Source organism: Enhydra lutris, unplaced genomic scaffold (genome assembly GCF_002288905.1).
Source record: "Enhydra lutris kenyoni isolate GAN:26980312 unplaced genomic scaffold, ASM228890v2 scaffoldscaffold37, whole genome shotgun sequence".
Lineage (NCBI taxonomy): Eukaryota > Metazoa > Chordata > Mammalia > Carnivora > Mustelidae > Enhydra > Enhydra lutris.
This window is the reverse complement of record NW_019154121.1, coordinates 7,766,951-7,779,478: the sequence shown is the minus strand read 5'-3', so window position 1 is coordinate 7,779,478 and position 12,528 is coordinate 7,766,951. Positions and strand designations below refer to the sequence as shown.

At 53.4% G+C, this 12,528-nt stretch overlaps 1 protein-coding gene across 1 annotated transcript in view; it reads right to left on the bottom strand.

The window, feature by feature from the left end:
• Positions 1-9,777, bottom strand: part of LOC111154478 (single-pass membrane protein with coiled-coil domains 4) — a 57,600-nt gene extending 47,823 nt beyond the window's left edge. Inside the window, exon 1 of the mRNA XM_022514091.1 lies at positions 9,616-9,777. The gene's annotated coding sequence lies outside the window, so the exon portion shown is untranslated. The remainder of the gene's footprint in view (positions 1-9,615) is intronic.
• Between the last annotated feature and the right edge of the window lie 2,751 nt (positions 9,778-12,528).

Below are 12,528 nucleotides of genomic sequence, written 5' to 3'. Positions count from 1 at the left end.
CCCCAGCCACCCAGCAAACAGATTCGGCACAGGCCTCGGGCCCCCAGGCTGGGCATGTTGAAGACTCGCCACTGCCTGGAGTTCCTCTTCAGTGATACTCAGATGGCAGTCCTCACTGGTTCTAGGGCAAAAAGAACAGTCACAGCGCGGGCAGCAGAGACCGCAGGTCCCAGGCCCCTGGCAAGGGCATAGCTCCCTCGGGCTCTCCACAGGTCCTTCTGGGCATGCCTCCCTGCCCTGTATTTTCAAGGCCAAATGTGGCCTGCTGCCCAAGGGAGCTGACTCGACTCTTTTCACAGCGTAGTGACTTTATCCGTGGAAGGATCGGGGGAGCTAAACACATTGAGCTCACACACTGACCTCAGCATTTTCTAAATCTGCGGGGTGATAAACACCTTCACGGAGGCCTAGCACGCACCAGGCAGGCCTCGGGCTAGAGGAGAAAAAGCAGCTCCCAGCAGGCCTGACCCACACGAGTTTCCTGGCACTCCCAGCCACCCCGAGCCTGGTCTGGCTACTTTCTCTTCTAATATGCTTGTGGTTTCAGTGTGGGGAAGTGGGTGGGTCGAGACATCTCAAAGGACAGAGGACAGGTAAGGGCAGTGGATCAAGGGTCACCAGAGCACTCACACTTCAAAAAGAAAGTACAGAGAAAGAGGGGCTCCTCTCTGGGTGCGCACACACCGTCCTGCGACGGCCGTCTGAATCTGGAAAGATCCCAAGCTGAGCGGGGCACTGCCAGACCCGCTTCGGTTCGTGCTCACAGCCACGACGGCGGCTCCCACCCCAACAGAGCAAAAGTCCAGAGTCCTCATAAAAGCTGGCAAAGAGCTACCAGGCCATCCCAGATGCCCTCACTTATCTCCCAGCCCTCATGCTCTCCTGATCTCACATGCACGTGCACACACAGGACTTCAGCCACACGGGCCCCAAGCTATCCTGGCAGGGGCACACACCCACCTCAAAGCCTCTGCTGCCCCTCCATGCCACAGCCCCTGCCCCCCACTTCTCCACAGGGAGGCTCAAACCCCTCCTTCTCAACAAGGCCTGCCTGATCCACACCTCCCCACCCTACCTTCTGTCCTCTGCACACCCCCTGCTTTTCAGCAGTCATCACCACTCAGCATAGTGTTCTGGGCTAAAGAGTGTCCCCCCCAAAATCCATGTCCACCTGGGACCTCAGAACATGACCACAGTTGGAAACTGGAGGATGGCAGCCCGTAGGGCAATGACCTTGGTGTTCTTATAGGAACACAGTAGACACAGACACAGGGAGAAGGCCACGTGGGGACCGAGGCAGAGAGCAGAGCTATGCTGCCATCAACGAATGACACCAGGGCCTGCCCGCAGCCACCAGGGGCTCCAACTGCCCCTCGGAGCTTCCAGAACCATCAGCCAGCCAGTCTGTGGTGCTTGTTACAGCAGGCCTAGGAAACTCATACATGGATGGACCATGAATTGTAACTACTGATTCTCTGCCCCATCCCCCACTAGAGAATAAACCCCAGAAGAACAGGATTTTAGCTTCTTTGGTTCAGTACCAAATGCCTAGACAGAGAAAAGTGTCTGGCCCATTCTGAATGAATGAAGATAAGCTTAGAAGGGAAGCAGGGGTATTGTACCCATCCTGCAGAGGACAAAACTGAGAGGCAAATGCTCTAACTTTGCTCAGAGACAGAGAAGCCAGGGTGAGAACTGCATTGGGACCTTGTTTGTTCATTTGACAAATGACACTGAGCTCCTCCAGGTGCAAAGTGTTATGCTAGCCCTCGGGAGAGCTGTCACATGCAGTGATCGCCACCTGCACATGTGGGTGGAGGGGCAAGAAGGGTGGGCCCCTGGCTCAGCTGGCCCCCAATGAGGACTACCACTCCGGGTCTCAGCGTCCTCACCGGCAACCTGAAGAGTGGATAGAAGCCAGGCCTACCAGCTCTCTAAGGGGTAGGCAAGCCTTGTTTTCATTTGTGCTACTTCTCAGACCTGCAGAGCCCAGAGTAAATCTCCGTTCTGCTGCCTCTACATTTGGGGCCGGACATTTGGCACCTACCGCATACTGCTTTGAAATCCCTCCCACCACAGGCCACGTCTCGTTCGCAGAGTTCATTTTCACACACACGATTTAGCCCCTTGTCACAGGGCTCTGTATCCTGAGCTCCACAACCCACACCTTCTGCCCAGGTCCCATCCACGTCCCTGCTGGATGGCTCTGTTCCTGACAGGCCCCCAGACAAGCTCACCCATGAATGAAGTTGCCCTTATCCCCTCTGGACCTCAGAGGCCCGGCCTGCTTTGGAGGGCACAGGTGTAGCTTTCTTCGTGCTCAACCTGCGGTCGGCAGACCTCCGGTTTGCAGAACCAACCAGCAGCAAACAAATGATGGACTTCAGGTGAACTTGCCGTACTCACAAGAACGCGTGCACACACGCGTGTGGACATCACCTGAGAGCAGTGCGATTACAGGTGAGCAGGGGTACGAACCAGCACAGACATCAGCGGGGGGCCAGTGCCACCAGCAACGTCACCAGGCAGGTCAAAGCATGAGCATTGGAGCCAGGCCGACCCGAGTCGGAATCCCAGCCCTGCCTCATCTTGACCTGTACCTGACTTTATCTCTCTGAATGTCAGTGATCTCACCTCACAAGGGCCTCAGGAGGGGCCGCTGGCAGAACACCAACACTCTAAGGTTCTCTTTTCCCGCACCTGGAAACAGGCAGTATGTGGCATGTGGGGAGGGGGCGGGGCGGAGAAGAGTCTCAACCCCACGGAGGAGGAGAGCTGGACCCCATGTCCCCTCTGAAACAGCCAGCCGTGTGGTGCGGGGAAGACACTTCACTCTCAGGCCCTCACTCACTTCACCTCTCAGGCCCTCACTCAGCCTCCCCAGAACCAAAGGGGAGAAGTTGTACCAAGGATCCCCTAACACTCAGTCTATCTAAAAAAACAAAAAACAAAAAACAAAAAAAAAACACGAAAATTTCTCGGCATCGTGGGGGCTTTGGGGTTTCACAGCAGGAGGTCTGGTGAGAGCAGAGAACGTAACACCTGCTCCCCTGCCCCTGCAAAGGTTCCCACCAAAACTTCCTGCCTTCTCCCCTTCTTTAGTCCCACAACCCCAACCGATCCCAAGCTAGCTCTAGTCACCTACTGTTCTTCTGATGCCCCTCTTTAATCACCACACTATTTGTATTTTGATATTTAGCCCATGTAATACACACTATGGATTTATAAACATTAAGGAAAAGGGACACAGAGCATACTTACCAAGTACTTACTGGGTAATATGCTGAAAGCATTACAAACATTACGGTCCGTATCATAACAATAACCATGTGAGGTAGGTACTGATATGATCCCAGTTTACAGATGAGGAAACTGAGGCCCAGGCAGAAAACAGAACTTTGCTTAAGTCACACAGCCATAAATGGCTAAGCACAGGCTGGAATCTGGCTTGGCCTGTCCCTAGAGCTTCCACACCACCCCGGGCTGACTCCTCCATCACTCCTCTCTGGCCCCGTTTACCCTCTGGCAGGTGAAGAACACCGTCAGGCAGGAATCCAGAGCTACCCAAAGCCCACTGGACTGTTCAGCCTGCAGAATCGGCCCAGGTGAGCCCAATCATGGGGCCCTCTAGAAGCCTCCTCTACCAGGTCAGCCCCCCAAAACACCTTCTAAGAAGCCATGGCTTCTCCCCAAGGCACCCAGCTAAGAGACAACCTGTCATAATAGTCCCACAACAAGCCAGGACGGAGGGAGACCACCACACCACTGGAGGAAAAGAATCTTGCTTTACCATATTCCTGGAGGCTCTTCCAGACACAAGAACGTCTGATTTTCCAGCCCACCATCTTTAAATGTCCTCCCAGTTCAGCTGTCCAGCCTCGAATCCCTGCGTCGACAATCTAGGACCCACCGGTCTCCAGAGGCTGCTTACACATGCTTGCCTCCTCAGGGAGAGGTTCACAGAAATACTCTGGCAGGTTACGCCAAAACTCAAGTGTTCTATTACAGTATCTAGCCTCCGGGGAAAAGCAGGGAGAATGTGAAACCGCAGGACTCTGCTTCCAGTGACCCAACGACACCCCTGGTAGCAGGACCCTCACGCCGCCTGGAGCAGAGTCTCGGTCCTCGAGAGCTTGTCTCCTTCACCCTCCAAGATTACGACGAACTTGGCCACTGAGATCCAGACACTAAATGATGAGTCTCAAGGCCTCACCGAATAATCAATCAAACGCTTACTAACCATATTCACTTCTTTCACCAGAAGAATGTGAATCCATGGAACAGTGGGCAGCCTCACACGCCACTGGTAATTTAAACCAGTATGGTCCTTGCGAGCACACGGCGGGGACACCCCGAAACAGCTGAAACATGTCGTACCCTGGGGCGCCTAGTCTGCTCCGTTGGTTAAGCATCCAACTCTTGATTTCAGCTCAGGTCATGCTCTCATGGTTGTGAGATCAAGCCCCGCGTTGGGCTCCGCACTCAACATGGAGCCTGCCTTAAGATTCTCTCCCTCTCTCTGTCAAATAAATGAATGAATAAATAAATAAATAAATAAATAAATGTATGTATGTATGTATGTGTAGGACCTGTGACACAGCAGTTCCACTCCTAGAGATCCACATGCATACGTGCATAGCCTGTCCATGTATGAAAACATAATAGCAAAACCAATGAGTTGGTTTACCCATCTATGAAAAGCGAAAAGCGGGCCAAACTCATAAAATTATGATCTATCTATTCTATACAATACTTTGTTGACAAATATGAGACAAATTAAGAGAGAAGAGCTACATGCACGAAAATTCTATAAAATATATTGGGCAAAAAGAGGAAACAGTGAACGGGGACATAGGGTGGAATCAGTTTCTGCTTACGGAAGAAACAAAACAACACATATCTGCGTCTGGATGGGCTGACGGATGGTTGCAGGCTAGGCAACAAACTGCGAAAACTGGTTCCTTCAGAGGCCCCAGCAGGGCTGCGGCGGGTGGGGTAGGGGTGCTGAGGGAGAGAGGATCTTCCATACTGCTTGAACAGGAGGGTGGGGTACAGCAGCTTCATATACTCACTTGTTACGTATACTGTTTCGGAGAAAAGCAACCAAACTCCAAATACAAAAGCAGCAGCTGCGACAATGCCGGGTTTTCTCTGGTGTGAAACTGCCCCGCCTGTCTGCACAAGTGTTGGTGCCACACTCCAAGGTCTCCCCAAGTTCAATTTCGAAGTCACAGAAGAAAGACTGGATTGGGAGCAGGGCAGGGAAGAAGGGCAATGTTGGGGGGCGGGGAGCCAAGAAAAACTTCTGTGAAAGTTCTGCGGAAGCTGAACTCACGCCGAACCTGCTGGGCCCCAAACTTCACTATGCTAACGACTTCCTCCCCATCAGCACCACAGGACCAGAAAATAACAGAAAACCCAAATTTGAGAGAACTCCCTTCTTCCAACAGCAGAGTAGAGGCCAGCAGAGCTGCTCCCAGGGAACCCAAAGCAGCGGCCTGGCCAAGCTCCAACCTCCCTACAAAGGCCCCAGGCACCAGGCTCCTGGAAGGGGGCGGGGGGTGCAGGGAGGGTAAGACCACCACCCCCCGGCCGCAGCCCCAGGCCATTCCCTGGAGCCCCTCCACTTACGCAGAGGGCCCGAGCATCTTCTCTAGCTCACGACTGAAATCCAGACTGAACCAGTACACAAATCAAATGTTCTGCCAACAAAGCAGCAACCGCGTGGGAAAAGGAGAGAGAAATCAATGATAGCCTGCCTAAATATATATTTCTTCCTTCTGCTTGCCAGCAGCAGCTCTTCTGTAGATTCAAATATTTGATAGATATCTTGTTTGCTTCCCAGTAATAATTAAAACAAACATACACACGCCGCTAAACACGAAGCAAAGGGAGAACCAATAGACGGGCTTGGATTAGGGCATAACATTTGAGAAGCAGGCAAGACACTAACCCCCCAGGCACCGATATGTTCCCAGGAACCACGCACCCTGTTAATGCAGCAGCCAAACTCGACAGGCCCTGTGTCCACAGCGAGGGAGAGGCCGAAAGTTGCTCTCAGGGCACTGAAAAGTGCTTACATCTTGGAAGGAAAGGGGTGACCATCCAGCAGAAAGTGGGGGTGCAGAGTCTTCTGCAGTGACTCGCAGCAGAGACAGCTGACTGCAGAAGGTGGAAGCAGACGGTCCGATAAAGGGCCTCGAGATGAGGATAAAGCCCAAATAAAGCCAGAACCTGATCAACCGGCTCAGCCGAGCGAGGAGAAACCATCTAAAGGGCATGGGGATTATGCAGTCTGGAAGACAGAAGACGGAAGCCCAGGCAAGTTTATTACAGAGGCCAGCACTGAAGGAGGGAGAGGGCATGAGACCAGCAGAGCCCTGAGGTGGCAACAGAGCATCTTATGATGGGGACATGTGGACATCCCAGCCACCAGGACCGACTGTGTCCCCTGGCCCTGACTCTGCTTCACTTGAGTCTGGTGTCCCATTCCTCCCCCACTGCCCCGCGCAGAGTCTGCACCCTTCATGAGAGGGTGGTCCCATCTCCTCCCAGGGCAAGCTCTGTAAGCTCACCCACCACCACTCCCATTTCCAGACCAAACCGCCCCCTACCCCCTGCATACTGGGGGCTACAAGTCACCCCGACCTAGAGACAGATCACCTCTTGGGGAAGAACCAGAACTAAGGACCACACCCCCCTGGTGGGTCCACTGAGTCTACCAGGGAGCGGTGGAGTACAGAATCCAACCCAGGGAGGCTTCCTTCTCTGGGGACCTTTTCCCTTTGACGCTTCTCCCTTGGTCTCAATGCTTGAACCAGCATTTCTGAAAACGAGCTTGGAGGAACCTAAATTCCATCCCGTGAGATGCTCCTGGAAAGAAAGGATAAGGCTAGGAGATGGGCAAGGAGAGGGGAAGGCACTCTCAGGTTGTACTTGGGCACCTTTCTCTAGCCATTGAAAGAAACCAAAGGGGCAATTTCGGTCTACTGAGAGTCTGCATGGAGATCAGAGCTACAGTGGGAGGGGTGAGGAGAGACAAGCATGGGCTGGATTTTGTTCCTCCTTCTCTCAGCTCCCACATCCAAAGGGACAAAGCGCCATCCATCCTGACATGTCCCCATTCACCATCACCACTGCCACAGTCAGTGTCTCCGGTTCAAGCCCTCATCACCCTTCCACAGTGCCAGGAACTCCAATGGACTCGTTTTCCAGTCCCAACTTCCTATCCCACACCACCCATTCTAAAACACAGACCTGACCCCCTCTCCCTAATGAAGACCACCCAGCCTACAGGACAGAGTCCAGCCCCCACAGAGCAGGCAAGGTCTCTACCTGTGTGGGTACTGGAGTCACATGGGGCACAGTGGACACTAAGACTAACCTTTGGCTGGCGACGTGGACACACATGTGTTCAGGTGCCCACATCCACAGCCGTGCATCGAGGATAGCATGACCAACCAGAGCTGCTGGCAGGATTACATCCAAGCTGTAGACAGCCTTGCTCCTCAAGAACCATGATGGAGATGACTACCTGTCCCCCACCTGGGTCCTGGAGCCTATGCTCTGCCACCTCTTCATAATGAATAACTAGCCATGAACTCAAGGGCAAAGAAGACTCATTAGAGATCTACACACGAAAGGTCACTGACCTAAAGATTAAGCTACCAAAATGGGAAAGAAACCAAAATTAACTCACTATCAAAACAATGCAAGAAGAGGGAAGGAATTGGAAAACATTACTCTGGGGAGGAAATGTTTCTAAAACATATAGCTCTATGATTTCCTGGACTTCATTTGTTCCAAAAATTAGGAAGATTACATTTCAAAAGCTCCCAAAGGAGACACTTCTATTTTTTTGAAAACTCTTTCTTAATTAATATCTTCAGAGAACTAAGAAGTACTTTTATGGGCTGACGGAATCTTAATAAAATTCTCCAAGAAATTCTGGCATCAGTCACAACAAACACCCTCTTGGAATTTAATTTCCTTTCCAGCATACAACTTACTATGGAAACTCACTTATGATGCCACCACAACCAGTCAAAATCTGCCTGGAGCACAAAAACTTCAAAGACCCACAAGAGAGCCTTATAGGATGGGATGGAAACTGGCCCCAAACTCAGCCAGATCCTATACCTAACCAAGATTTCCTCACATCGACCTTTCTAACTTGTACTGTCAGATTCCACTCTTCCATCTCCTGTCCAGCCCTTAGACCACCCTGTCCTCAGCCCACCCTGCCCTCCCACCTTACACTGTGGCTCTTCCAGTGCCTCCTTCCAGCTAAAAACGCTCCCAAACTCAGTATCTTTCTCCCTGCCCAACAAAACGAATGAAAAGGAGACAGGGCACCAAATGCACAAAGGGAAACCAGCCCCACCCATCTTCAACTTTCTATCAAAGACTGTCCTTTCTAGCTCCTGGTTTTGCTCTCCCTCCTTTTAGATGATGGCAGGGCCTAGAATATTTACCATGTGCACTGAGCACTGGGGCAGGAGGGCAAAAGCTGGAAGTATTATTCATAAGTACAAAGATGTACCCCAAAAGCCTTTTTTTCCCTTGAGGACAATTCCTATAGGAAGACTTCATTAATCCCATTATCCGGAGGGCCTGTGAGCAAGGGGAGAGAAAGGGGTGAACGCCAACCTTCATTGAGCACACACTGTAGACCTCAGTTAATATAAGGCAGTGATCCTGATTTTATGTATGAGAACAGGCTCAGAGAGGTCAGGGGATGGGCTCAGGAGGTACACTGAGGCCTACCAGATACCAAGACTCACAGACTCAAGCTTCCAGTACCCCCAAGTGCTTACATTAAAATATAGCCTGGGCTACAAGATACTTTACATCTTACACATTGCTTTTCATATACATTATGTCATTTCCTACCACCACCCTGTAGGAGAGCTAAGAATTCTTTTTCCACTATTACACAAAGGCTATCTGGTTTCAAAGATCACCAGTAAGTTGCACAAGCCAGCTGTAACACTTATAGTTTGTTTCTTCAGTGTCTAGTAAGTGGTAGAGCCTCAAATATAACTATTATTAGCTTCATAATTTTCACGAATTTTATAGCCCTAAGTGAAAATAAAACTTGCACACACAGACAAGCACACATACATAAACACTATAGATATTCTAAAGATTCAATCTAATTAGTTACACATTTACATATTGGGAGAGGACTTAATTTTACCACTTCGGACTCAGAGATAACCACTAACTTCAGCCTCCAAGAAAATGACAAAAAAAGGATTACTGAAAATGATGTGGTCAAACCCAATATGGATTTTGAAAGCTAATGGAAGAGAACAAAAGGATAGGAGCATTCAAGTTGTGATAAAACACAGAAAGAAAGAAAAAAAAATCCTCCTCCCCTTCCAGCATCATGGCTTCCTCATTAATGTGCCATTTGGCCCGGTCACGTCATTTCAACTCTGGGGTGCCCCTCAGTACCCAAACAGGAGAGCCAGCAGATGACCTAGAAGTTCTAGTCCGAGGTTGCCCAGCAGGTCTGGGGTCTGGGGGTTAAGTGGAGTGGACACATTATGACTTCAAGTTATTTTTAACGTGCTGCATCTAAAGAACTGTTTGCAGATGAATGACACTCACTTGAAAGGACACCAGGGAAGAAATGCCAGATGCAACAGGAATCGGCACACGACTTCTCAAACCACAGTGAAAAAGACGATGGAAGTGTGTTGGTACAAGGATCCCAGTATCCGTCAGACAGAAGGAAATCTTTAGTACAATGGCAATGAGAGATCCTGGGGGTGTTCTCCGAGTAAGGCTGCACCAAGACCAACCCAGCGGAGCCTCCAGGGCAGGCTTGAAGGTTAAAACGAAAGAAAAAAAATTCAGGTCTGCAGATAAGATAGACATAGTTTTTTCAAAGCATTTTTAACAACTGTAGAGTCAAAACAGCTGGACAGCCACATATGCTAATGGCCTGCATGAGAACAGTATTCATTCTATAAATCTTGTACCAATTATTATTAGTTGTTTATTTTGTTTTGCTGTTTGCGGTCTTTCTTGCATCTTATCTGTTCTAAGTGCCTCCTGGTATCCTTATCATCTGCTGATGCTGAGGTCCTGCGTCTGATCTACTCTCACAAGGAAAAAGATTTCAGTCTCCCTCAGAAGCTGACTCCTGTCTAGTTCTGTTTTTATACCCCATTTCAGAGAAAAGGAAACTGAGGTTCAGAGAGGGCCCATCCAAGGTCATCCTCCTTGCTGACAGATTTAGGACTATAACTAGGGTTCAGAAGGCCCAAGGTGTGGATCTCCAGTTCTACGGGTCACTAATGACCTGGCATACTTGTGTCCTGAATACCAAGTTTATTTGAAAAAAAAAAAAAAAAAGAGAGAGAGAGAAAAGCGAGATGAGTCATCGCTGTTGTCAAGGGGCACCACACAGGCTGTTCTAATAAGGCATCCAGCATCTCCAGAACCACTTGTTTCTGAAATAACCAGCCTCAGCCAGGGAATCAAGGGCCATGTCTTGCTCCCCTGAAGGATGCCCCGGACCCCGCGAGCAGCAGACCCGCTGGGCTTTACGGACCTGCTGGCCCAGCCCCGGGAATCCCTGACATTTCCTAAGCAGAGGGAACGAGGTGGGTGGGTATGGGTGGAAGTCGGAGTTGCGCTTTCAGACAGCGCGCTGCGGTAGTCAGGATTTCACACAGTCCAATCCTGCTCACCTTGGAACCCTAAATATCTCGCCCACTCGAGGGTCCCTCCTCAACTTCCCCCGGACAAAAGCACTGCGGTGTAGGAGGTGAACCTGACAAACAGGGGGGGGAGGTACCTGCCCCAAGCGCTGGAGGAAACAACGCTCAGCTCCCTCTCGCACCCCTTAAAAGATCTCCCCATCCGGTCTTCAGACGCCAGAGGTGTCCCCAACTCTGAGCCTGACCCCTGTCTCGGGGTCTGCCCCAAAGGAGGCGGAAAGTAGGGAAAGCCCACTCCTCATCGCTCTACCCCGCCACCGGCTCGCCCCCGCACCCCCCCACCTCGCCGTGCTCGTCCTCCCCAGGAGGGCCTCTCTCCCTCCCTCCTCACCCGCAGGGAGGGACGCCCTCCCCCCACCCCACGGCCGGACACTTGCCCACTGCAACCGGGAGAGCCAGCGCGCACCTCCTTTTCCCCCGCCCGCGGAAGAGCCGCGCGGCTCCCGCCTTCCCAAAAGGGGCCCTCCCGGCCGCCGCGCCTCCCGCCCGGGACCGCCCCTCACCGCGTCCCTGCGTCCCCCGGGGTCCGCCCCGCACCCGCACTTCCCGCCCGGCCCACGCGGACTAGCGGTCCGCCCCAACTTTTCCGGCCGCGGCCCCGTTCCCGCAGCGGCGGGGACTCCCGTCCGGAGCCGCGACTGGCTGGCGGGCTCGCGGCCCCTCGGCCCCCGCCCGCCCCGCCGGCCCGAGTTGCGCTCGGGACCGGCTCGGCGCCCGGGCCTCGGCCGGCAACCCGGCGCGGAGGCGGAGCCGGAGTGGCGGGAACCGCGCTGTCCCGGCGCGGGCACCCCCGCCCGGTGCCCGGCGCCCGATCCCTGCGCCCGCCCGCTGCGCCGCCGCGCCGCTCCCTGCCCACCTGCCCGCGGGCGCCGGCGCCGCTCACCTCCTCCCGCGCCGCCGCCGCCGCCGCCGCCACTGCCGGGAATACGTGGCAGTGGCCGCCGCCGCTCGCGCTCCCCGCCTCGCCTCTCCTCTCGGCGCCCGCGCGGGCGGCTCCGGCGCGCCGGACCGCAGCGCCAGGCGCCCTCTGCCGCCAGGAAGCCGAATCCTCTCGCCCTAACCCTAACTCGCCGGCCGCCCCCCGCCCGGACCTGGGCCCCAGCTCCCCGCCTTCACCCCCGCCCCCGGCCCCCGCCCCGCCCCGCCCCCCGGCTCGGCCCGGCCCAGACACTCGCCTCCGATGGGGTTCCGCAGGGCCGCCGGACCAGTGTCGCATACCGGGCCCGGGCTGACACCGCCTCCAGGGAGGCTGCCCTGACCACCCAGCCGCTTGGCGCCCCCGGTACAGGTCATCCTCGGGCTGACACATTTCCTGCTTCTCCGACTGGGTCGCCCACGAGGTACTACAGTCGGAGAGGGGGCGGACGGGGGTGGGTGCAGGGGAGCCAAACACCACGTCTCTCGCGCTAGCCATTCTCTCCGCTAGGGCTAGGTTTGCGCTCTGCCTGGAATACCGAAGTGCGCAATAAATAACTTGGTGAGGGAACGAAAGAGTGAATGAATGAGTAGAGATTTGTGCAGCTCGCCACAGGAGGCCTTTAAACCTCCAGCGGACGGATATCTTTTTTTTTTTAATTTTTTAAAGATTTTATTTATTTGACAGAGATCACAAGTAGGCAGAGAGAGAGAGACGGGGGGAGGAGGAAGCAGGTTCCCCTCCGTGCAGAGACCCTGATGTGGGGCTCGATCCTAGGACCCTGAGATTGGGACCCTGAGATTGGGACCCTGAGATTGGGACCCGAGCTGAAGACAGAGGCTTTAACCCACTGAGCCACCCAGGCTCCCCCAGCGGACG